We start from the raw sequence: 22,748 nt of genomic DNA on the forward strand, positions 1-22,748 counted from the left end.
GTGATCCAGTGTGCTTAGGACATGAAAATACCCCTGAGAAAAATCCTAAGTGGAAAAAAAAGGAAAGAGTAAAAAAAAAAAACCCAAACAAACGAACCATAACTCCAGACTATCCAGACTATCTGTGCCATATTCAACACTTCAAGTTTTCCTATCATACGGTAAATTCAAGTTGCCCAACTGTATAAAAACTGGAGTGATTACAGACATGTGAGGTGGAAAAACAAATTCTGAAGTAACCTACGGAGTCTAGAGAAGCAGCTGGAATCAATGAAGGCAAGTTTGGTACCAGTAAATTAAGTTCTATTGCCAAGGACAGAAAACAGAAATGGAAAAGATGTGAGAAGGGAAGAATGACAATCAGCAAGCAATCCAGCTACACTCATTTAATAAACCAGTTCAATCTTGTTTCATCAGTGTTGTACACAAACTGTTCTTTTACATGACAGAAGATGGCAACTACTCCAGAGGCTGCAAAGAAAATAGTCCAAAAGAGAAAATTTAATAATAATAATCGTTCTTAGAGCAAGGGAAGTACTCTATAAAATGCAATTACTGCCCCAGTTGCAAGCTTTAAAGGTTAGCCATGCTTAGTATTATGTAATGAGCGAAACATCTGCAGCCCTGGGAACACTCTTTGTTAGAGAACTCTTTCTGTAATTGGAAACTCCGTTGGAACAAAGTCAAAAAAAGTAGCCTGAAACAAAAATAAAACAGTGAAGAAAAAGTCAAGAAACAACAGTCCAGTGGTTAAGTGCCTTCTGGGAGCTCAAATCTCCTAGATTGCTTTCCTTAGGTTTTTTTGTGCCCTTTTTTCGGCTGGGATAAGGCCAGACTATGTTTTGGTTTTGAGAGGTCAAAGAAGAGAAGAAAATATGTTCTGTTTCAAATCCACCTAAGAGGTTACTCAAAGAAAGCTGTAAGAGTCTGAGACATTGTCTTCCTTGTTGCACTCTCTACTAAGCATTGAAATAGTTAAATATTAGCATTGAAATTATTTTGCCAGAATGTCTAGTGACAGAGATTTGCCAGATCACATGATCATGCTTTCATTTCATTTTTGTTAGCTGCCTACAATGCAATCAGCTATATGTTGCTTGAAATCATCTCCTAAGGGCTCCACAAACCCCAGAGTGGAAAACCCATTTGCTGTTTTTAAGGAACATGACCTTCCTCATTTTTATTGTTCAGGAAAAAAAATGCTGGAGGAAGACATAATTTTTCTCTCCAGGTCTCTCCATAGAAAGCTTTATCACATTAAACACAGGCTGCTTCATCGACACTTCCAGAGACTCAGAACCTATCCCCACCTCACTGAACACCTTTCCTGGCTACCAGCAGGATGAGTCCCACTTCTGGTTGGCTTATGACAACAGCCTTAAATCACTCAGTTTCATGTCAGCATTTTCATTCTCTTCTGTTTTTCAAGCTTTGCAGGAGCTTATTAACACTTCATAAGACTGTCTTTTAATCCTTTTGCCAACTCCTCACTAAGAAGCTCTCTTTTGCCAAGATGGCTTAAAAAACTCTAAACCACACACTTGACAGCAGTTAGAATAGTCATGCTTTTCGTCTTACGATGCAACAGCAAGAATCTTACAGAAGGAACTGTCTTTTTGCTCTTTATGTTGCACCAGGCATACCACAATCTTGATCTGCTGCATTTTGCTTTGAGGGTTTGCATTAGCATAGCTACAGCAAATGCAGAGAGTGTAGTCTAAGCCTCTGAATAACCCCTCTACATCACTCACTTTGCAGGTCACCTCACAATGAAGCCACTACAAAAATAAATTACATGTGAAAAGCTTAGGCAGGAGTACGATCCCTGAAAACTTATGCCCTCAACTTTCGTGTTTTCTGTATTGCCAAATGTTTTAGCAAAACTTTCTTAAAACAAGCTCTTTGCTTTGTATCTACCTCTTCCCACTTGTCCTGGTTCAAGCTAGGATAGGGTTAAGTTTCCCCAGCAGAGAGGGGGGAAGGGATCTCCAGCTGGGTTATTCATACCATGCTGACCTCAGGTCCGGGCGTGGGAGCGCAGGAACTTTTTCCTTGGTGGCTTTGGTGGCAGGGAGCTCACGGCGGGCTTGTTCCGTGGCCATTTGCGGTATTTCTCTGTATATCATTTGTCTTGTTCACTGTTATTGCTGTTTATTGTTGTTATCATTGCTACTGTTGTTGTTCAGATTGTTTATCACACTGTTGTATTAAATTTCTTCTTATTTTAACCCGGGGTTTGTGCCTCACTTCCAGCCTGACCGGCTGAGGGTAGGGGAGGGGCAACAGCAACCTGGTCTCCGGTCCCGGCAGGGCTTAAACCACCACAGCCTTTTTGGTGCAGCAACGTGGGGCACGAATTGGGTTGAAATAAGAATCAAAAAGGGACAGACCCTGACCAGAGTGTGATGGAGCAATCTGTTGGGTGTAATTTTTCTGTTTGTATTTGTATTTGTTTGATAAGAAAATGTTTGCAATGCTGGCCCACTTGTTTGCATGGTGGGGCTGGATTACTCCTTATATCCAGTGTATGATCCCAGTGCTGGCGTTTGTTATCAGTGGAAAATGTATAAAGGGTCTTATGTTGTTATACGGGCTACTGACTGCTTATAATGCTTATGTATCACTGTGTGTTGGGATGGGCCAATACCTGTTTGCTGCCTGGGCTTTTGTTAGGGGTCTCAGCCCCTCTATGGGTGAGCCAGAGGAAGAGATCCTCTCGGTTTTGTGGAGTTTCTATTATCCTTGGAGCCTGCAGGCCAGTGTGATTGTGGCACAATGCCTTCTGAATGTCTGCCTGATTTCGGTTTTGGCCATGCGGCACTTCTATAACAATAGCAGTGCCCGGAAACCTGCCCCGAGGTCAGATAATAGTGAGTGGCAAGGGGTGTGGGAAAAGACGGGCAAAGGCCTGAGTCGGTGGGCACCTCCAATGATTCGGAATTTCACTCCTGAACAAATGCAGAGCCCCAGTAAGCTGATGGAGTGCTTAGAAAGGGTGTGTTACCGATGTGGCAAAACCCAAGAGACACAAATCGCTGCAATGTGTTGGGGACTTGCCCATGCCTACCGTGTCCTCTTTAATACTCACTGCCCTCAAGGGGGAGAAAGGGCTGCAGGATCTGAGAGTGAACTTACTGGTACAGCAGCTGGGCCGGGGGAACAGGCAGAGCCAGGATCAGTTGCCTCCACCAGCACAGCAGCTGAGCCAGAGAGCCAGCCAGTGCCGGTATCAGTCGCCCCGATACAGAAAACAAAATATACCAGAAAGTCTGTTCGCAGAGTGGGGGATGGGGATGAGCCAGGCCCAGCACGGGAACAGGAGGAAGGGCCAGAGGTGATCGTCCGATCTCTATCCCCAACTGAGTTGCCAGATATGCGGAGAGATTTCGGCCGCCTGAGAGGCAAGCAGATTTGCCCCTGGCTGCTCCGATGCTGGGACAATGGAGCCAGTGCTTTTGAAATGGAGGGGAGAGAGGCCAAGCAGCTGGGATCTTTGGCCAAGGATGCTGGCACTGATAGGGAAATAGGGAAACAGACTCAAACCCTCAGCCTTTGGAGGCGACTCCTGCTCAGTGTAAGGGAGAGGCACCCCTACAAGGATGATATCCTATGTCAGCTAACCCAGTGGACCAGCATTGAGAAAGGCATCCAGAACCTCAGGGAACTGGCTGTGTTTGAGATGATCTATAGTGAACTGAATGATGAGCAGTCACCCATGGACCCAGATCAGGCCCCTTGCACACAACTGATGTGGTGAAAGTTCCTGAAGAGCGCACCAGAAGCACACTCGAAAGCATTGGCAATAGTGTCCTGGTGGACAGACACCCACACTCTAACAGTGGATGGAGTGGTTGGCAAGCTCCGGCAATATGAGGGAAATCTCCCTTCATCTCAGCATTCCTGGGTCTCAGCTGTGGAGGAACTGTCTCAGAGGGTCCAGAAAATGGAAGAGGACGTGTCCTACATACCACCTGCACGGGCTGATGTCTCAGCCATTAGAAGTAAACGTTTCCCCACCCAAGAGAAAGGCAGCAGAAGGCACACACCACGAGGCACCCTGTGGTTTTTCCTCCGTGACCATGGAGAAAACATGAGGAGGTGGGATGGACAGCCCACTGCCGCCCTAGCTGCACGAGTAGAGCAGCTGAAAAGGAAGACCATCATGAAAGGGGAGTCCTCCAAGAGGAGCGCAGCTCCAGTGTCCAGTCAGAAATCCCCCAGACAGAACAGAATGGCCAACGTTATGTCTGACCCTCTTGAGGGGACCAGTAAATCATTCTTGCAAGAAGTGAGTGATGATGAGCAGGATTAGAGGGGCCCTGCCTCCAGCCAGGTGGAGGAAAGGGATAATCGGATTTACTGGACAGTGTGGATCCCATGGCCTGGCACGTCAGACCCACAAGAATAAAAGGCTTTGGTGGACACTGGCGCACAGTGCACCCCGATGCCATCGAGCTACAGTGGGGTTGAATCCATCTGCATCTCCGGAGTGACAGGGGGATCCCAACAGCTGACCCTATTGGAAGCTGAAGTGAGCCTGACTGGGAAGGACTGGCATAAGCACCCCATTGTGACTGGCCCAGATGCCCCGTGCATCCTGGGCACAGACTACCTCAGGAGAGGGTACTTCAAAGACCCAAAAGGGTACCGGTAGGCTTTTGGTGTAGCTGCCCTGGAGGAGGTTGAACAGTTGTCCACCTTACCCGGCCTCTCAGAGGATCCCTCAGTGGTGGGGCGGCTTAAGGTTGAGGAGCAGCGAGTGCCGATTGCTGCCAGGACGGTGCACCGGCGGCAATACCGCACCAACCGAGATTCCCTGGTCCCCATCCATCAGCTGATCTGTCAACTAGAAAGCCAGAAGGTGATCAGCAAAACTCACTCACCCTTCAACAGCCCTATATGGCCAGCGAGAAATGGCGAATGGAGGCTAACTGTGGACTACTGTGGCCTGAATGGAGTTACGCCAGCAATGAGTGCTGCAGTGCCGGACATGCTAGAGCTCCAGTATGAACTGGAGTCAAAGGCAGCCAAGTGGTACGCCACGACTGACATTGCTAACGCGTTCTTCTCCATTCCGATAGCGCCAGAGTGCAGGCCACAGTTTGCGTTCACTTGGAGAGGCATCCAGTACACCTGGAATCGATTGCCCCAGGGGTGGAACCACAGCTCCACCATTTGCCATGGACTGGTCCATACTGCACTGGAGAAAGGTGGGGCTCCAGAACACCTGCAGTACATTGATGACATCATTGTATGGGGGAACACAGCCAAGGAAGTCTTTGAGAAAGGGAAGAAGATAATTGAAATCCTCCTGAAGGCCGGCTTTGCCATTAAGCAAAAGAAAGTTAAAGGGCCTGCAAGGGAAATTCAATTCCTAGGAATAAAATGGCAAGATGGGCGTTGCCACATCCCAATGGAGGTGATAAACAAGATAACAGCCATGGCCCCACCAACCTCTAAGAAGGAGACTCAGTCCTTCCTGGGTGCTGTGGGGTTCTGGAGGATGCACATCCCAAACTACAGCCTGATTGTGAGCCCTCTCTACCACGTAACCCGTAAGAAGAACGATTTTGAATGCGGCCCTGAGCAACAACAATCCTTTGAACAAATTGAGCGGGAGATTGCCCAAGCAGTAGCCCTCGGGCCAGTCCAGGAAGGGCAAGAGCTTAAGAACATGTTCTACACCGCAGCCGGGGAGAATGGCCCTACCTGGAGCCTCTGGCAGAGAGCACCTGGGGAAACCCGAGGCCGACCTCTAGGCTTTTGGAGCCGGGGATACAAAGGCTCTGAAGCTAATTACACACCAACTGAGAAGGAGATACTGGCAGCATACCAAGAAGTTTGGGCTGCCTCAGAAGTGATTGGCACTGAAACACAGCTCCTCCTGGCACCCCGACTGCCGGTGCTGGGGTGGATGTTCAAAGGAAAGGCCTCCTCCACACATCATGCAACAGAGGCCACATGGAGTAAATGGAAAAAAACCACAACGGGCTCGAATAGGGAACCCCAGCCGCCCAGGGATACTAGAGGTGATCACGAACTGGCCAGAAAGCAAAGATTACGGGATCACCAGAACAGGAGGTGACACGTGCTAAGGAGGCCCCACCATATAACGAGCTGCCGGATGAGGAGAAGCGATATGCCCTGTTCACTGATGGGTCTTGTCGCATCGTGGGAAAACATCGACGATGGAAGGCTGCTGTATGGAGTCCCACACGACGGGTCACTGAAGCTGCTGAGGGACAGGGTGAATCGAGCCAGTTCCCAGAGGTGAAAGCCATCCGGCCTGCTTTGGATATTGCTGAGCAGGAAAAATGGCCAAGGCTCTACCTCTACACCAACTCGTGGGCAGTGGTGAATACCCTGTGGAAATGGTTGCAGCAATGGAAACAGAGCAACTGGCAACGTAAGGGTAAAACCGTCTGGGCTGCTGAAGTATGGCAGGACATTGCAGCCTCTGTGGAAAACGTCGTTGTGAAGGTGTGCCATGTGGATGCCCATGTACCCAAGAGTCGGGCCACTGATGAACATCGACACAACCAGCAGGCAGACCAAGCTGCTAAGATCAGAGTGGCTCAGGTGGACTTGGACTGGCAGCGCTAAGGTGAACTGTTCATAGCCTGGTGGGCCCATGAGACCTCGGGCCACCAAGGTAGAGATGCAACATACCGGTGGGCTCGAGATCGAGGGGTGGACCTCACCATTGACACCATTGCAGAGATCATCCACGGATGTGAGACGTGTGCTGCAATCAAACATGCCAAGCGGGTGAAGCCCCAGCGGAATGGAGAGCGATGGCTGAAATAGAGATATGGAGAGGCCTGGCAGATCGACTACATCACACTGCCACAGACCCGCCACAGGAAGCGCCACGTGCTTGCAATGGTGAAAGTAACCACTGGATGGTTGGAAACTTGCCCAGCGCCCCTGAAGTGCTAAGGCTTGGACAACTGGCCCAAGCCAGAGTTGACCTATAGATGAATCCTGTATATTTTATAACTGAAAGCCATTGTGCTAGTAGCTATTGTACTAAGTTATAACAATGCACTTATGCTGATGTAAAAGTGCTAAAGCATTGAAATACTGAAGCCTGAACAACAGGCCCCAAACCAAAGCTGTTAAGTGGGTAACAATTAACAAAGTATGTAAACTCGCTAGTGAAAGATGCAGCTTAGACAAAATATAATCAGGAGTGAGGAGAGAATGTCTCCAACTTCCCTTGTTTAGCCTTGTTCAAGGCTGAGAACCCAAGTATCTGGCCTTGTTAGAAACTCCCTTGGTTTCCCCCCCTGACCTGGCCAGGCTTTGGGTGGAATCCAACAGGAGAATGAAACCAGAAATTTTCCGCTCAAAACAAAGGTGCCAGCTATTCTGGCCTGTCGATCTCTGGTATATAAGGCTGGGCCCGTTTGCAGCGACTTTGGAAGCCTCACCTACGGGTGGACGCACGATGTAGGATTTCCCACTTGCCGGGACAGGCCCCCCAAACCCTTGCTGTGACCGGGGCTGCCCAGCCACTGCGGGTCTGGGTGATGATAATATATGCAAATGGTGATGTATTTTTCTTAATCTCCATTCTCTCTCTTGTGTAGTTATGATTTAATGCATTACTCTGTCTTTGCTGTTTGCTGCTTTAAGTGCACTATTCTGCTTTTTCTTACTGCATGTTTTCTGTATTACGCTGTTATCACTAGTAAAATACACCTGCTCTTTTCACTCTGGTGTCTGAGTTTAACTGGTATCCTTAATCAGCAAAACAGCTCCACACCACCGCCCGGAACACCATCCTGGGCCTTGAAACCCAAGTCCTGTGGCGACACGGCACCCCAGAGAGAATTGAGTCAGACAACGGGACCCACTTCCGAAACAACCTCATAAATGCCTGGGCAGAAGAACACGGCATCGAGTGGGTCTACCATATCCCCTACCACGCACCAGCCTCTGGGAAGATCGAGCGCTACAATGGACTGTTAAAAACCACATTGAAAGCACTGGGAGGTGGGACCTTCAAAGACTGGGACATGCATCTAGCAAAGGCCACCTGGCTAGTCAACGCAAGAGGATCTGCCAGTTGAGCTGCCCCGGCTCAGTCAAAACCTCCACGTGCTGTAGATGGGGATAAAGTCAATGTGGTGCGCATGAGGAATATATTGGGAAAAATGGTCTGGTTTAGTCCTGCGCCAGGCAAAGGCAAACCCATCCACGGGATTGCTTTTGCTCCAAGACCTGGGTGTACCTGGTGGGTGATGCAGGACAATGGAGAGGTCCAATGCGTACCACAGAGGGACTTGATTCTGGGTGAGAACATGCCGTGAATTATGCTGTGCCTTTGTAAATTGTTATTTTGTTATTGTTGACTGCTAAAGGGCAGTTGGACATGACGCAGATGGTATAGAATAAAGGGGTGGATTATGTCCTGGTTCAGCTAGGGTAGGGTTATGTTTCCCCAGCAGAGAGGGGGAAGGGATCTCCAGCCGGGTTATTCATACCATGCTGATGTCAGGTCCAGGCGCAGGAGCACGGGAACTTTTTCCTTGGTGGCTTTGGTGGCAGGGAGCACATGGCGGGCTTGTTCTGTAACCATTTGAGGTATTTCTCTGTATATCTTTTGTCTTGCTTACTGTTATTGCTGTTTATTGTTTTTATCATTGCTACTGTTGTTGTTCAGGTTGTTTATCACACGTATTAAATTTCTTCTTATTTTAACCCGGGGTTTGTGCCTCACTGCCAGCCTGACAGGCTGAGGGTGGGGGAGGGGCAACGGCAACATGGTCTCCGGTCCCAGCAGGGCTTAAACCACCACACCACTCCTAGATAAAGGCTAATAGAGAAATGGATCACAGCAATTTAAGAAACTGCATTAATGGTCAACGATTGCGTCCCATGTTTTTTCTAATTTATTTTATTCACAAGAGGACCCACCCCCCAGTCACAACTCCAAAAGCCAGAAAAAAATGGACCAAAACCAACTAAAGGATAGTAAAGCTATCTTAATATTAAAAGTATCAAAATGGAAAAACATTCACAAATAAAAGTCATCAAGTGGACTGTGTATCTGCAAAAGTATACATGTAAAGTGATTCAAATTCTTTGTTATGACTACATCTCTTGCTCCAGAATAAACATTAAAATATTGCTTAAGTTTGTACTGACAAAGTTAATTTTTATCCACAAACAAGAAAATGTCCGTCTGGAAAATCTGACTTGTATTTCCTTGTTTCTTTTCTATTAAACTTTTTGGTCACTTCTGACACAACTAGAAGATCTGATTTTTGCACCAAAACTCATCACAATATCAAGAAATCTTTCTTCCCTATAAATTCTGCAATATGTGTAAACAAACTTAAGCTTCCACCCCTTAAAACCCCTTGGTTATCAACCCTTGCTTCTTGCTGTGCTCACTTATATTCCTGAGTATGTATACGTACACATTCCTGAATATGTATATATTCAGGAGAACTGAGTATCTGAATCTGTTAAAGTCCATATTTCAGTTTTCTGAATGCATGTCAAATGTGAGATCATTAGAGTATTAAAATGTTGTGTAGTATATGAACTTCTGAAGAAAATAATCACAAAAGGTTATTAGAAAGGTACTATTTACACAGAAAAATGTATCAATAAGTATTTTCCTCAGACGCTAAAAAGAGCTGTCAAAGGATAGCAAGCCTGAGATTCTCTGTCATCAAATCTCATCACTCACCAGATGGCAAGTAAATCTGAATTTTGACATTACATATTTTGATCCTTCTCATAATATAATGAACTAACCCTCAAAACACCTATACTGTATTACTCAACATACTGGTGGAGTTCTCAGGCAAATTACAGGAAAATTGATTTTCTGGGATGAACTACACAGACTTTAAACAGTAAAAGTGCTTGTCAAATATCACTAAGAGCATGCCTGCTTAGTTACAATACAGAGAGAAGGGAAGAAAAAATGATTTTTAAAAATTCAGCCAACATTACTACTAGCCTCCAATATACTTTCCTGAAAATCTGGAGAAATACCCCTTCAGAGCCTAAAACTTACCTGTGGTAGGATTCTGAAAGAAAATTTAAGTATTAAGTCATCGTCTATCTTCTTCAAAGAAAAAGCAATGCAAGAAGTAACGTCAACTTACTGTTTAATATTGCTGTGCCCTTCATGTTAATATTACCCTTTACTATTTGCAACATCCATTTCTGTCATAATTTAACACATGCACTTGTCTTCATACTTAAAATAAGCTTCATGTATGTTTTTATCTATTTTTTGTTACATACTGGCTTTACTGATTAATAATACATTAGAAATTAAAACCTGGTTTCCTAAAGCAGGCTATGACTATTGTGGACATAATTCACAATTGTTAGCATTCCTATTTTCAGTTTAACCATCTAGAAATGAATTAATTCAATTTACTTAGAGGACCGATCTAAGCTTTTTCCGAATTGTTTGGAATTCAGACAGACATCCTTCCCAAGATTTGTTCCCACACAACTTACACAACAGCAGAGGCCATCACTCTACCCAATGTTCAATTGCTGTGGCATGCACAAAATGTTTGAGACCCCTACATTCATTTTTCTGCACAGGGTGGAGTGAAATTCACAGTTTTTCCCTTTGCAAAAAAGTATGTCAGCCCTCACAATCTGGTCCTAAGTATACAGTTGTGAAAGAACCTCATTCTCCTCCACTGATATGACTCCATTGTACACTTCAACATACTACCAACTCTGGGGAGAGGCAGGTGGGATAACAGTTACACAGTCAGATGATTTACCTAAGAGGTAGGCTACCAGCATTTCAGTTCCTGTTCAAAAGAAAGGGCATCACACAGTCCTCTATAACACAGTTTTAACACTTTACACTTTTTTTTTTAATCCCTTCTCCCTCCACCATTTTTTAACAGGTCTGGAGCAGCATCAATACTCCATACAGACAAAAAGAGTAGGGATACAAATGAAGCAATATAAAATAGTTTTGCACTTACCAACCTGGACAACTCAAATGCAAAGTATTTCAATTCAGACATTCAATCCAGCAAGCATACCAGTTAAGGATGAGTTTTAAAAAGGTACAAGAGACTATTAGGCACTTGAGGCTCAAAGCACTTTCCCTTCTCAGATTTGTCCATCTGCCATCTATTATTATAGCTAGGAAAACAGTTTAAAGTTGGAGGAGTTACTTATTAGATAAGATTTTTTTATTTCTCCAGCAGAATCAGTTAGATCAAAGAGACTAAGGAGAGGTTTTGAGATTAACAGTGTATATACAGTACATTTGAATCTCACAGAAGAAAGCAGAAAAGCTGCTATAAATGCCTTTGTGCAGGATTTGTTCTGTTTTCTTTAAAATAAACTGAAATGTCACATTAGTCATTACATTCATGGTGAATGAGTCATCATAACCCAAAAGAATTTAAGGCTTTCCCATGTAATTATCTTACAAGAAGATGCCTACAAAACAATTTCAAAGTGGAAATGCAACAAAGTATACACATTGGAGTTTGAGATGACACTGCCTTTTAAGAAAGCATGGGTCACATACTGTCCTTTTTTCCAAAGGTACACTTTCTATTTGGTCTACCCAACCCTGAACAACATACTCCTTTTATTATGCATAATGTAGGTTTTGGTTTATTCCTAGAAGAACTGTATCAGCACAGACAAGAGTACACAAAAGAATTCTGCTGTTCAGAGACATGCAGGTACTATTTTTCGTTTGCAAAGTCTGTTCTGTTCATGACTTGTGATTTCCTTACACTTCAGTACAACTTCAAGTTTGCCTATATAGATTGATAGTATTGGAAAACTTTTGTTAGATGGATAAAGTATAAGCATATCACTAAACATAAACAGTCCTATACAGCGAGAATTATTACTTAAAGCCTAAGGCATAACTAAAACAAAAAAAAAGAAAAAAGAGAGAAAAAAAGAGATAAGTAAGGATGCATCCCCATGGTTATGCAAGAATTTAAGGTCAGAATTTAAGTCTTTCACTTGATGCTTCTAACTGCAAGAATTCACTTAAAGTAAACATTGTACAGTAGACATGGACTCGCTTTTCATGTTTTCATCACAACTCTGAGAAAACAGTACCGTGGTTATGTAGTTAGGAAGCTTTCTCTTTCATGTCCTGCTTATCCTTTATTATTCAGATCTATAATCAAACCTGGATGTGACCAATAAAAGGCGCACTGCTTCCATTCATTAACAACCACATGTATACATCACAATAGTTCATGACTTAGAAAGCTTACAAGAAAATGACTCGTGCTCTTCCTTCTCCTGCCAAATCCAAATTTTATTCCTAGATGTCTGTGGGACCCACTTGGAAAACTAAACTTAACCTCGTATAGTTAGCTTTCCTAGGTTCCTTCTATAGGACGTGAAAGAAGAGCTTCAAATGATAATTGAGAGTGCCTGAAGTCAGGCTTTCATTGGGAACTATTCCCTAAAAAGTAAGTGGTGGACAACAGCAGACGTGAGCTGGGAAAGATGGGTATCCCTAGGCTAAAATTAATTTCTGTCAATATTTCGCTTAAGTCACATCTCTGGTGGTTTCTTAAGAGGTATGACATATATGTTTTATAAATATTAAACATTTCTCGGGCTATCCACATCCTTGAAAGTATTTCCTCTGGCAAACACACAGCTTATTTATTATGATTTGTTTTAAGAAAATCTGCAAAAGATATTGTCTATGACTTCAAAAAAAAAAGAATACCTCAGTGTATTTAAGTTCATATTTCTTTCAAACATAATTTTCTGCCACTTACACCTAGATACCCAGCAGTTTATTTCTCATTAGGGTCATTCATTACTTAAAATGTTACTGGGACAACTCAAGCATCAAGAAAACAATGAATGCATAGGTACGAATGACTTCCTAGTTCAGGTGAGCTGCTGCTGTTATCTCCAAGGATGGCTGGCTGATCAACTGTTGAGAACTGGCCGCACCAGTATTTGTATTTTGCCATAGTTCCATTCAATGGTTAGAATATCTGACTCAATAACCTACTGCTGAGACTCAGCAGTTTACCTTATTTTTCCTTTCTGTAACTTTCCCTTAGACAGAGAAGATATCCTGTGGAAGCTTCAGGGCTTAACTATACAGCTTTAGATGCCTTCATTTCTTGCTTATCCTGAAACACTAAGTACTAGAACTTCTTTTCCTTCATACACTGCTCTCTAGTTGTGGTTCTCTTTCTCCTAACTTCAAACACACTTTTATCCCTTCTTAAAGCAGAAAGATATAGTTTACACATTATATAGACATGGCTACAGGATATCTTACTCGCAAGAGTTCTACCTATGTCAGGTTTCTTATCTGGGCAAGAGTATAGTTTCTTCCCCAGAGAATAACAAGAAGGCTGGAGCCATGTTATGTGACACCAGGAATAGCAGCATTGGGTTGCCCAACAGGGGAAGGAAACAAAAAAAAAGGAAAAAATAGTCTTGCTTTCACCAGTCACACAATGCCTCAACATTAAAGACTTGAGAGGAGAAAAGGAGCACAGAAGAACATATTAGTGGCTAGACTTCAGTTTAAATTACTGATCAAAAACTGTAATTAGTTATAAAGACAAAGCTATCACTGAAATGTGTAGGTTCAGAAAGAAAGCAAAAACATGGGGTTCTTTGCCTCTGGTGAAAAATGGCGAAAGTTTCGTAGTACAGATGCAACTCATTCACAACTGGAAAACACTTTCATTTCAAGAGGAGGAAAGCTTCTACTACTTTGGAGACTTCTAATTGTAAACTCAGCTTTTGCTGCCAGAACTGAACACATTAAATTGCAAGACAATCCCTGATTTACACTATTTTTAACATCTTTTAGACAGAGAAACACAGGCTCTGTGTTTCTAAGAAAACATCGTCTTCTTAGAGAGATTTTTGAGAGTAAAGTAAGTGTCACAAAATGTTAAGATGAAAGCAGAATAAGGCAAAACTGGCTCACTGCATTTAACTGAAACAAAACAAATGGAACATTTAATGACATGCAAGCTAACCTGTAAGCAAGAAGTCATGGGTACGTTTTTACTGTTCTCTGTATAAAATTTGAATTCGCTGTTTTTTTTAAAAAAAAAAAGTGAAAACAGAGTCACATGCATAAACAGAGAACATCATTACAATCTTTGCTATTCCGAAAACTGTTTTCAAGTTTACTGTCTGCCAAAGCAAACACTAAACATCAGAGCCACATGTATAATCTCCGAGAGTCTGTAAGCAGAAATAAAGGACTAGAGATACTGAGACAAAACTTTCTGCTCTATTCCAGCTTGGAATGCATAACAAGCATAACTGTATTCCTGAAACTTTAGAAAAGTAAGGCTGTATGTGCATATTTTGTGACAGATGCAGTCACAAGGATAACCGAACATCAACAGTCACGCTCAGTACTAGAACCTATAGTGTAGACCAGAAACAGTCTTAAGTAACTCACTTCACTTCTAACAACCATTTGCACTAAGGTCAGAGTTGTGAGCCCCTATCTCCACAAACCTGCAGAAAGAAAGCACTCGTTAGGATAATGCACATGGAATATTTCCAGCACCACTACTATTTTATGCAATGGGAAAGAAGCAACATCACATTTCTGCATAGACAAGAGCAACAATTTTGAGAGGGATGATTTCTGTAGCACAACAGAGGCTCAAAAGTAGATCAAAAATCCAAAGGCTTCTGTTTACAGTCTAAAGCACTGCAGGAATAAAGTTGGTCTCATGCTGCACGGTGCAGCAAAACGATTCTCATTTTACAGATTCGGATAAGCAGTAATGGACAACTATCTGGCAAGGCACATGGGAAGCAATTTAGTAACTATGACTCTGATCCCCACGAACTGTTTTAGAGGTCACCTCCACCAAGATCTTCAGTATCTTGAGTATTACTCAAGAAAGCAGCATGCTGAAGGTTGTTAATCCACACCTTAGGATGACTAGCAAGCATAGGAAAAAAAAAAAAAAAAGTTCTACCAGGTAGATTTCTACAGTGCAAGCTACATTTAAACAAAAATACACCATATTTAGAGGTTGTCGGTGCTTTTTATTGTTATTTCAGTCAGAAGGCTAAGTCAGAAAAGGAGACACTGCTACATGAAACCAGCAAGACCACCACCAAACATGCTAGTCTTTACACATACTGCTCTATGCCTGTGGCTGCCACTGAAATTTATGTGAAAACTTAATGTAGTATCAGATATCTTTTTTGTTAACAGTCAAAAGACTGCCTTACAACTTTGGCAATATACACTTCCTCCCTCATTCTCCGGAGGCTTTTTTCCTATAGTATTTTTAGGCAAACCAGACACATGCATCAAGGTTAACACTGGAACTTATTTGTCCTTAAAGCATATTGAGGTTGAATTCCAAATTCAATTGTCCACTGGTCAAAGACAGACTTAAGAAAGAACCAAGCTTAAAAAGATACCATTTCAAACACTGTATTCCAACCATAAGTAGCACTGCTACTCCAAAAAAGGATTCATACATGCTGAATGAATCAGAGGAACGTTATTCACACCACCATATGGATATCCCAATTTTGCTCAATTTGGATGGTTTTCATTCAGAATAATACAAAAGTGTACTGGAAAGAAATCCCACATAAAATCTTCAGACAAGAAAACAAACATGTAAGATGTGGCTCAAGATTTCAGTTTTTACTTTGGGCTAGAGACCGCAACCTTAATCTAAGAAGGAACAGCCAAATACAACATTATACTTACCGTAACTATTTAAGAAACTGCCCATCTTAATTTATAAAATAATTTTCTTAAAAATCCAAGTTTTGTGATTTTAGCAGTAGTGTAGTGTCTATGTGTGGTAGTAATCGTTTTAACATAGAAGTCAGAAGTCATGTAGGCACACCAATGTTTACATTGCCAATTTCTGTTGAATTCTTTCATTCCACTACTCAAAACAGAATACATTATTAGTATTTCATATCCACTGGAACAGTAAAAAACAGACTGTCAGACAATTATTTTTAAAAATTCTTAAGAAAGATACATTTATAATAAAAGCATTCTCAAGCTCTCTTAACAGCTTTGATCTTTTTTTTTTAATTTGTGTCCTTTATGCCAAGCATCTGAAATATCTGTGCTTGTCTGGTTAGTCATTTAAGCTCAGCCATGACTACTTTTCACAAAAAAATAAAAATATTTTCATTTTCCAAACAGGTATGAATTATTTTGCATTCCATCATTATTTTTTTCCCCAAGAACACAGAGAACGTTTACTGCCTTCTAACATGTTACCTTAAAAAGAGTGGTGCAAAAACATCTACTAACTTTGTGGTTAATCTACATAAGAAAAAAGCCGTCAAAACTAACTAAAAGCAAATAATTTTCTTTTCACTAACACGTCCATGTACAGGCTCAAATGTATCTTGGTTAGAAACATCATAATAAGCCAAGAAAACACTACAGAAGTCACACTAACACAGCTTACAGAAAAAAAGATCAAGTCCTGTTTGTTTACAAGGTAAGCTCTGCTGCAGATCTGAAAGTTTAGCCACAGGCATTAAGTTTGAAATTAGAACACCAACCCATGTTTGCAATATGCTTGATCTTAACAGCAGAAGACAAAATGGTATTATTAAAAAGATTGGTATGGAACAGGCATTTAATTCAGATGTAATATAATTTTGTTCATTTTTTGCATCTTTACCAATACTGCAGCACCAACAATATGTTAAGTAGTGCTCCAACATCTCAGAAGATGTTTGGCATTAACAGCACAATTAATCAGCTTACATCACATTTAAAGTTCTGACAGCTTCTATAAATGTTTTTTCCCTATTTGACACACTAAGGCCCCAGCATATCACCAGATCCTGCTGCTACACAGATTGTCTGCTCACGCAGCAAAGAGACACCAGACATCCCCAGATATAGTACAGGTTGATTAAAAGTTATGGGTCTAGTTTTCTGTGGTGTTTTGTTTTTGTCGTTTTGGGGTTTTTTGTGGTTTTTTTTTTTTTTTAAATAAATTTGCAGACCTAAACAGTAAGTTTTATAACAACTTACTGATCGGATCAGCTTCCAAAGCATAACATGACTATCAGCAATGGTGCCTTTTATCACCGGGCTGCAGGGCGGTGAGGGACGACCCCTGCTATTCAAACATCCTTCGAACAGCCATGACACCACCGTTCACGACCTCCATTTCGGCTCAGATGAAAGACAGCCCCTGCGCGCCCATGCTGCGCCGCAGGCACAGCGCGCTGAGCGCCAGGGTCCGCGCTGCCGCCCGAGCGCTGCCCAGCGCCTCGCCTCGCCTCCGTCCCTCGCAAGGGTTAAAGCCAAGAGGCGGAGCCGCAGCATGGAAAGGGAAAAAAAAATGGAGAAATAAAGGAGGGAGCTGCCCGGCGACTCACCTGCAGCGCTTGTCACCTGCGCCTCCCACCGCCGCGGCAGGCCCAGCGCCGCCCCGAGAGCCTGGCGCTCCCCGAGGAACGGCCGCGGCGGGCGGGGGCGGCGAGTTTAACGATAATCATGATAAGAATTAAGATAAAAAAGCCCAGAAGGCCAGCACCGCGCAGTGCAGGGTGAGAGCTAGCCCCAGCGCGGAAGCTCTGCCGGGGGAGGGGAGAAAGGACGCCTTCCCAGGGACCGGCTCCGCGCCAGGGGAACACCCCGAACCTCCCTCCCTCTCCGGCGAGGAGGAAAGCTTCTTCCTCCGGAGAAGGAAGGGGAATGAGACGGGGAAGAGGGGTCCCCTGCCGTGCCCCGAGGAGGGGGTGGCGGAAGGCGGCTGAAGCGCCAGGTTCAGCGCCTGTCCTGTCAGCCCCTCCCCCCCCCCCCCCTTCCCTGCCTGCCTGCCTGCGTCCCGCAGCTGCTCACCTGTCCTGCCGCCACCGGGCGCCCCTCGTCCACCCCAACGGTCGCGGCGCTCTCGGTCCGGAGCTTTTCCCCGCGCCCGCCGCCTCCTCAGGAGCCGCTGGACCCGCCGCCACTCCCGTTTGGGGAGGAAGCGGCCACCATATTCCTTTCTCCCCCGCAAACGCCTACAGGCGGGTCCAGGGCCCGCCCCGAAAGGAGGCGGTGGCGGGGCAGGGAAGGGAAGAGAAGGGAAAGAAGGAGGGAGGGAGGGAAAGAAGCCGCCGCACAGCGCGCCTGGAGTCGCGGCGGCGGCCAGGGGGCGCCCGCGGGCGGCGGCCACTGAGAACCGTCGGGTTGCGGCGGGAGGAGCCTGGCGCTCGGCCGCTTCGGCCCTGCGGCCTGTCCGCCCGCCTGCCTGGGCCCCGCGGCGGGGAGGCGAAGGGTGTGCGTGAGGGAGAGGGGGCTGGCGCTGGGGGGCCCTCTCGGCAGGCAGCACGGCGGGGTTAAGGACCTGTGGGGTGCCGTCCCCGCTGACGCCGGCCTGTGTCCCTGTTGAGGCTTCTGTGAGGTGTTGGTTTGTACCAAGAAAAAAAAAAAGTCCGAAAGGGACCTCGGCGGGTCGTTTCAGCCGTCTGCCCAGACAAGGCTGCTCATTTCGTAGGTGGTTCTCGTTACCCAAATGTGATGGCACATTTTATGTAAGATGGGAAGCTGTGGTGGTATAGACAGGCTCAGAGTGTAAATGCCTGTGTCGTGGGGAGGCAGGGAATGCATTTCGTGGAAGTTGTAAGGGAGCAGTTGTGTCAGTTGAACGTCTCAAATCCATGGGGCCTGGTTAGGATTCATCCCAAAGTACTGGAGGAAGTAGCAGATGTTACAGCAGGACCCCTCTCGATCATTTATCAAAGGTACCAAAGGAGGTCCCTGCTGACTAGAAGCTAGCCAGTGTTACTCTAATTTACCAGAAGGGCATAAGGGAAGACCCAGGAAACTGCAGACCTGCTGATCTAACTAGTACCTGGAAAAATTAACGAAAAGGTCCTACTGGGTGCTACAGGAAGGCATTCAAGGACGGTGCAATCATCAGGCACGGTCAGCATGCGTTTACAAAGGGAAAGCCCTGTCTAACTAATGTGATACCCTTCTATTATAAGATCACTCACCTAGTAGGGGAAGGGAAGGCAGTGGATGTTGTTTTTGTGGATTTTAGTAAGGCTTTTGATACTGGTCCTCACAGCATCCTTCTGGACAAGAAGTCTGACGGGGAGTTGAGTCTTCTCTAGTTGTTATTGTGTTATGAGATCAAAACCTAAGTTAGACAGGCTCTTCTTGGTGGAAAGGTCTTCACAAATACCAGCAGGGGAGCAGAAGGATCCCTTTCTTTATATTCTTCAATGAATTAATATTAAATATAATTAAAATATTGCTTAAAATACTGGCCTAAATTCAGGAATACTTTGAAATTACTTATTTTTAAAAATCAAGTTATTTCGATCGCTGCATGAAACACGACAGGATTTTTTCAAATAGTTATCTTCTTGAGGCTTTCTCTGTTTATTTTTCTGGAAACATTAGGTTCACTTTGCCTTTAAAAGCTTTCCATTATGGCATTTCTGTGTCCAGCTTAGGAGGTAATGGGTGTTAGAACTGTTTTCAAATTGCTTGTGGTTCCCTCCAGAGTTATTTCTTATATGAGTCCTCAGCAGTTGAAAAAGAGAGGTTACTCTTGCTAAAAAGTAGTGAGCATGGCACTCTTATTTCTGGCAACCCACAGAAATTGGAGTTGTAAATAAGCACAAGATTCTTCCAATATCTGTTTCTACTAGGACTCTCTGTTGTCTAGTCTCTGCTGTTAGCCTTTGATTTGTCTTTTAAGCATGTTCCTGGGTTTGCTGTTACATGACAGCCAGTTCTCTGTACTCAACTGAATGTTTTGTTTGCTGCTGAGTGTCAAACCTGATCGGTCAGCCTGTGCCAACAGAAACCCAAAAAGACATGTCATTTTGTAAGTACACTCAGTGTTGTGATTTATGTGATTTTTGATCTACCTGTAATTGCTGAGATAATCGATCCTATTCTAATAGGAATATCTTGGAACACAAATTTTATTTTAAACTTTGAGCCGGTTATGCTGACTCACTCTGTCCCTCACAATATCTAATCTGACTGGTGACCTGTATGTACTTTCTTTGGCCTGACTGTCTGTGTTTAGTAACAAGACCTCATTTTTAATTTCCTTTTCAAGAAAACTCATTTCTTGTAACCAGTTCAGTACACAGACCCTGAAATTCTCCTTAAGTCTTTAGTGGTTTTGTTATAGTAGTCATCATGGATAACTATTTTTGTTCCATTGAGACTTCTGTAATACAATGATGACAGCAAAATGACTGATGTTGATTTGGTTTCACTTTCTCTTGTAATCACATTATATAATGTGTGTAGCATACATAAAACAACAGTGAAGGTGTGGAGAATATCATAGTGATTCATATTAAACCAAAGATGCTGATAGTCTGGGGCAGAAATGGTTATCAATTGTGGGGAATACTGGGTTGCCAAGATATCTATTAGTATTCTATATTGAAAAGGGCAGTCAGTATTCAAGAAGACAGTTACATAGTTTAGTTTAGAGATGCTATGATTTCAGCAACCCAGTGTAAGTATCTCAAGGAGATGTCTTACAAGGAGACTAAAAGATTGTGACTTGCTCAGTTTATCAAAATATCTGAGTTGACTTGGTTAGAATAAATAAGTACCTTCACAAAGAGTAAATAAGATTTTTTAATTCCCAGAAAAACCAACAAGAAATAATGGCTGGAATATATAATGCTATAAAAACTCAGATTTGAAATAAGACATAGTTCCTTACCATGTAATAATAACTGATAGAACCCACTGAAAAATGGTAGATATTTAATTTCTGGCTCCTTTTCTGGGAAACATGGTTTACTCCTGTGTAGTCTAAAGAAAGCAATATGAGCTACTGATTTTTATTGGCTTCAATATTTATGATTAGCTCCCAACATTAGGTCTTTTATTTTAAAAAATAGAGCCTTTCTTTGGTCCTGTACAGACTGACTGGAAGTGCGTAACAGTGAGCAAAATCAGTTTGATATTTTATCTATCCTTTACAGAAAGATAAAACATAGATAAAGCTTTGTCGATATTAATCGTATGTTCCTTGTTAAGTCTCACAGATACTGTTAGAAATGGATGTGCTCCTAGAAAACTGAAAAAAAAAACAGAAAAGGAAATGGAAGCAAGTAAATATAAATATTATTATATTGCTACTTTCATTTAAGAATCAGAGAGGCAACAATTCTTCCACTATGAAAGTGCAAAATGCTTTCTGAGAAGGGAGCAGAGAGGTGGTTGGGGACTCAAGGTATTGTGAGAGTCTTCAAGTATGAACCCAGGTGTCTGGGAGCTGCATGGCATCAGCTACTCCTCAGTGGGAGTGAGGGGGTTCTCCCTGAATGTTAATCACAGGGTTCTGCTGATTGTAGCTTTCTCACTACTTTTCTGTCCTCTGACTCTACCCCTCCATCTCAGTGACAGCCATGTGTACTCAACCATCCCACTCTGTGAGGATTCATATGAGGGGGAAAGCTTCCTATTAAGCAGTTCTCATGCTAAAATTCTTCGCCACATATAATGAAGACTAGATATAGTATATCTGTAGAGACAGATATCTTAATGCAGTCTGAGACCCATTAACTCATACTGTGATTCCAAAAACAGTTCAAGCCAATGCAGGGAGGCCTCCATCACATCCCAGTGCCTAGTTCTTAGTTCTCTTCTTACCTCTTTTATGCTGGCAAGACAGTTCATGTTCCTGTGGAGTGAATAAACCCAGGCAACTATCATTAAAATAAAAAAGCACAGATTTAGTTTTCTTGTGTCTTCACAAATGCTCTTGCTAGCAAAAGAAAGGCATCAGCAAAGGCATTCCTTTCCCAAGCTAGTCAGTCAGCTTAAGGAGTCCTTCAGAAAGTACCTCTGAAAAGCGATTGCATACTCATAGCAGGTCTAGTTACTATGGAAGCAGATAAGTACTGTTGGAGCTGTGGGGCAGCAGGTAGAGCTGCCTCATCCAGACAGTTCAGAATTCTATCAAAAAATTTAACAATTTACATTTACGGAATCACAGAATCATCTAGGTTGGAAAGGACCCTGGAGATCATCTAGTCCAACTGTTCTCCTAGCACCGTTCCCACCTACGGCATATCCTTAAGCTCTAAATCGACCCTACTCTTGAACACCTCCAGGGATGGGGACTCCACCACCTCCCTGGGGAGCCCATTCCAACACCTAACAAACCATTCTGTAAAGAAATGCTTCCTAATACCTAGTCTGAACTTTCCCTGGTGCAACTTGAGACCATTACCTCTTGTCCTGTCGCTTACTAATAGGTTAAAGAGGCTCATCTCCAGCTCTCTGAAGCTTCCTTTCAGGTAGCTGTAGAGGGTGATAAGATCTCCCCTCAGCCTCCTCTTCTCCAGACTAAACACCCCCAGTTCCCTCAGCCGCTCCTCATAGGACATGTGTTCCAGACCCTTGAGCAGCTTTGTAGCCCTTCTCTGGACATGTTTGAGTAACTCTATGTCTTTTTGTAGTGAGGGGCACAAAACTGAACACAGGAATCGAGGTGCGGCCTCACCAGTGCCAGTACAGGGGTCAGATCCCTTCCCTGTCCCTGCTGGCCACGCTATTGCTGACACAAGCCAGGATGCCATTGGCCTTCTTGGCTCCCTGGGCACACTGCTGGCTCCTGTTCATCGGGCTGTCAATCAACACCCCCAGGTCCCTCTCTGACTGGCAGCTCTCCAGCCACTCCTCCCCAAGCCTGTAGCGCTGCTGGGGGTTGTTGTGGCCCAAGGGCAGCCCCCGGCATTTGGCCTTATGGAAACTCCTCCAGTTGGCCTCAGCCCAT

The 22,748-nt window shown here is 43.8% G+C and overlaps 1 protein-coding gene across 6 annotated transcripts in view; it reads right to left on the minus strand.

Moving 5' to 3' along the window:
- DENND4C (DENN domain containing 4C) overlaps window positions 1–17,983 on the minus strand; it is an 89,293-nt gene extending 71,310 nt beyond the window's left edge. For 5 of the 6 annotated variants that reach the window (XR_012635481.1, XR_012635480.1, XM_074931249.1 and 2 more), the window contains exon 1: window positions 17,837–17,946. The gene's annotated coding sequence lies outside the window, so the exon portion shown is untranslated. Of the gene's footprint in view, window positions 1–17,836 lie in introns of all 6 variants that reach the window. The other variant, XM_074931250.1, reaches the window with a different exon arrangement.
- Between the last annotated feature and the right edge of the window lie 4,765 nt (window positions 17,984–22,748).

Source organism: Athene noctua, chromosome Z, assembly GCF_965140245.1.
Source record: "Athene noctua chromosome Z, bAthNoc1.hap1.1, whole genome shotgun sequence".
NCBI lineage: Eukaryota > Metazoa > Chordata > Aves > Strigiformes > Strigidae > Athene > Athene noctua.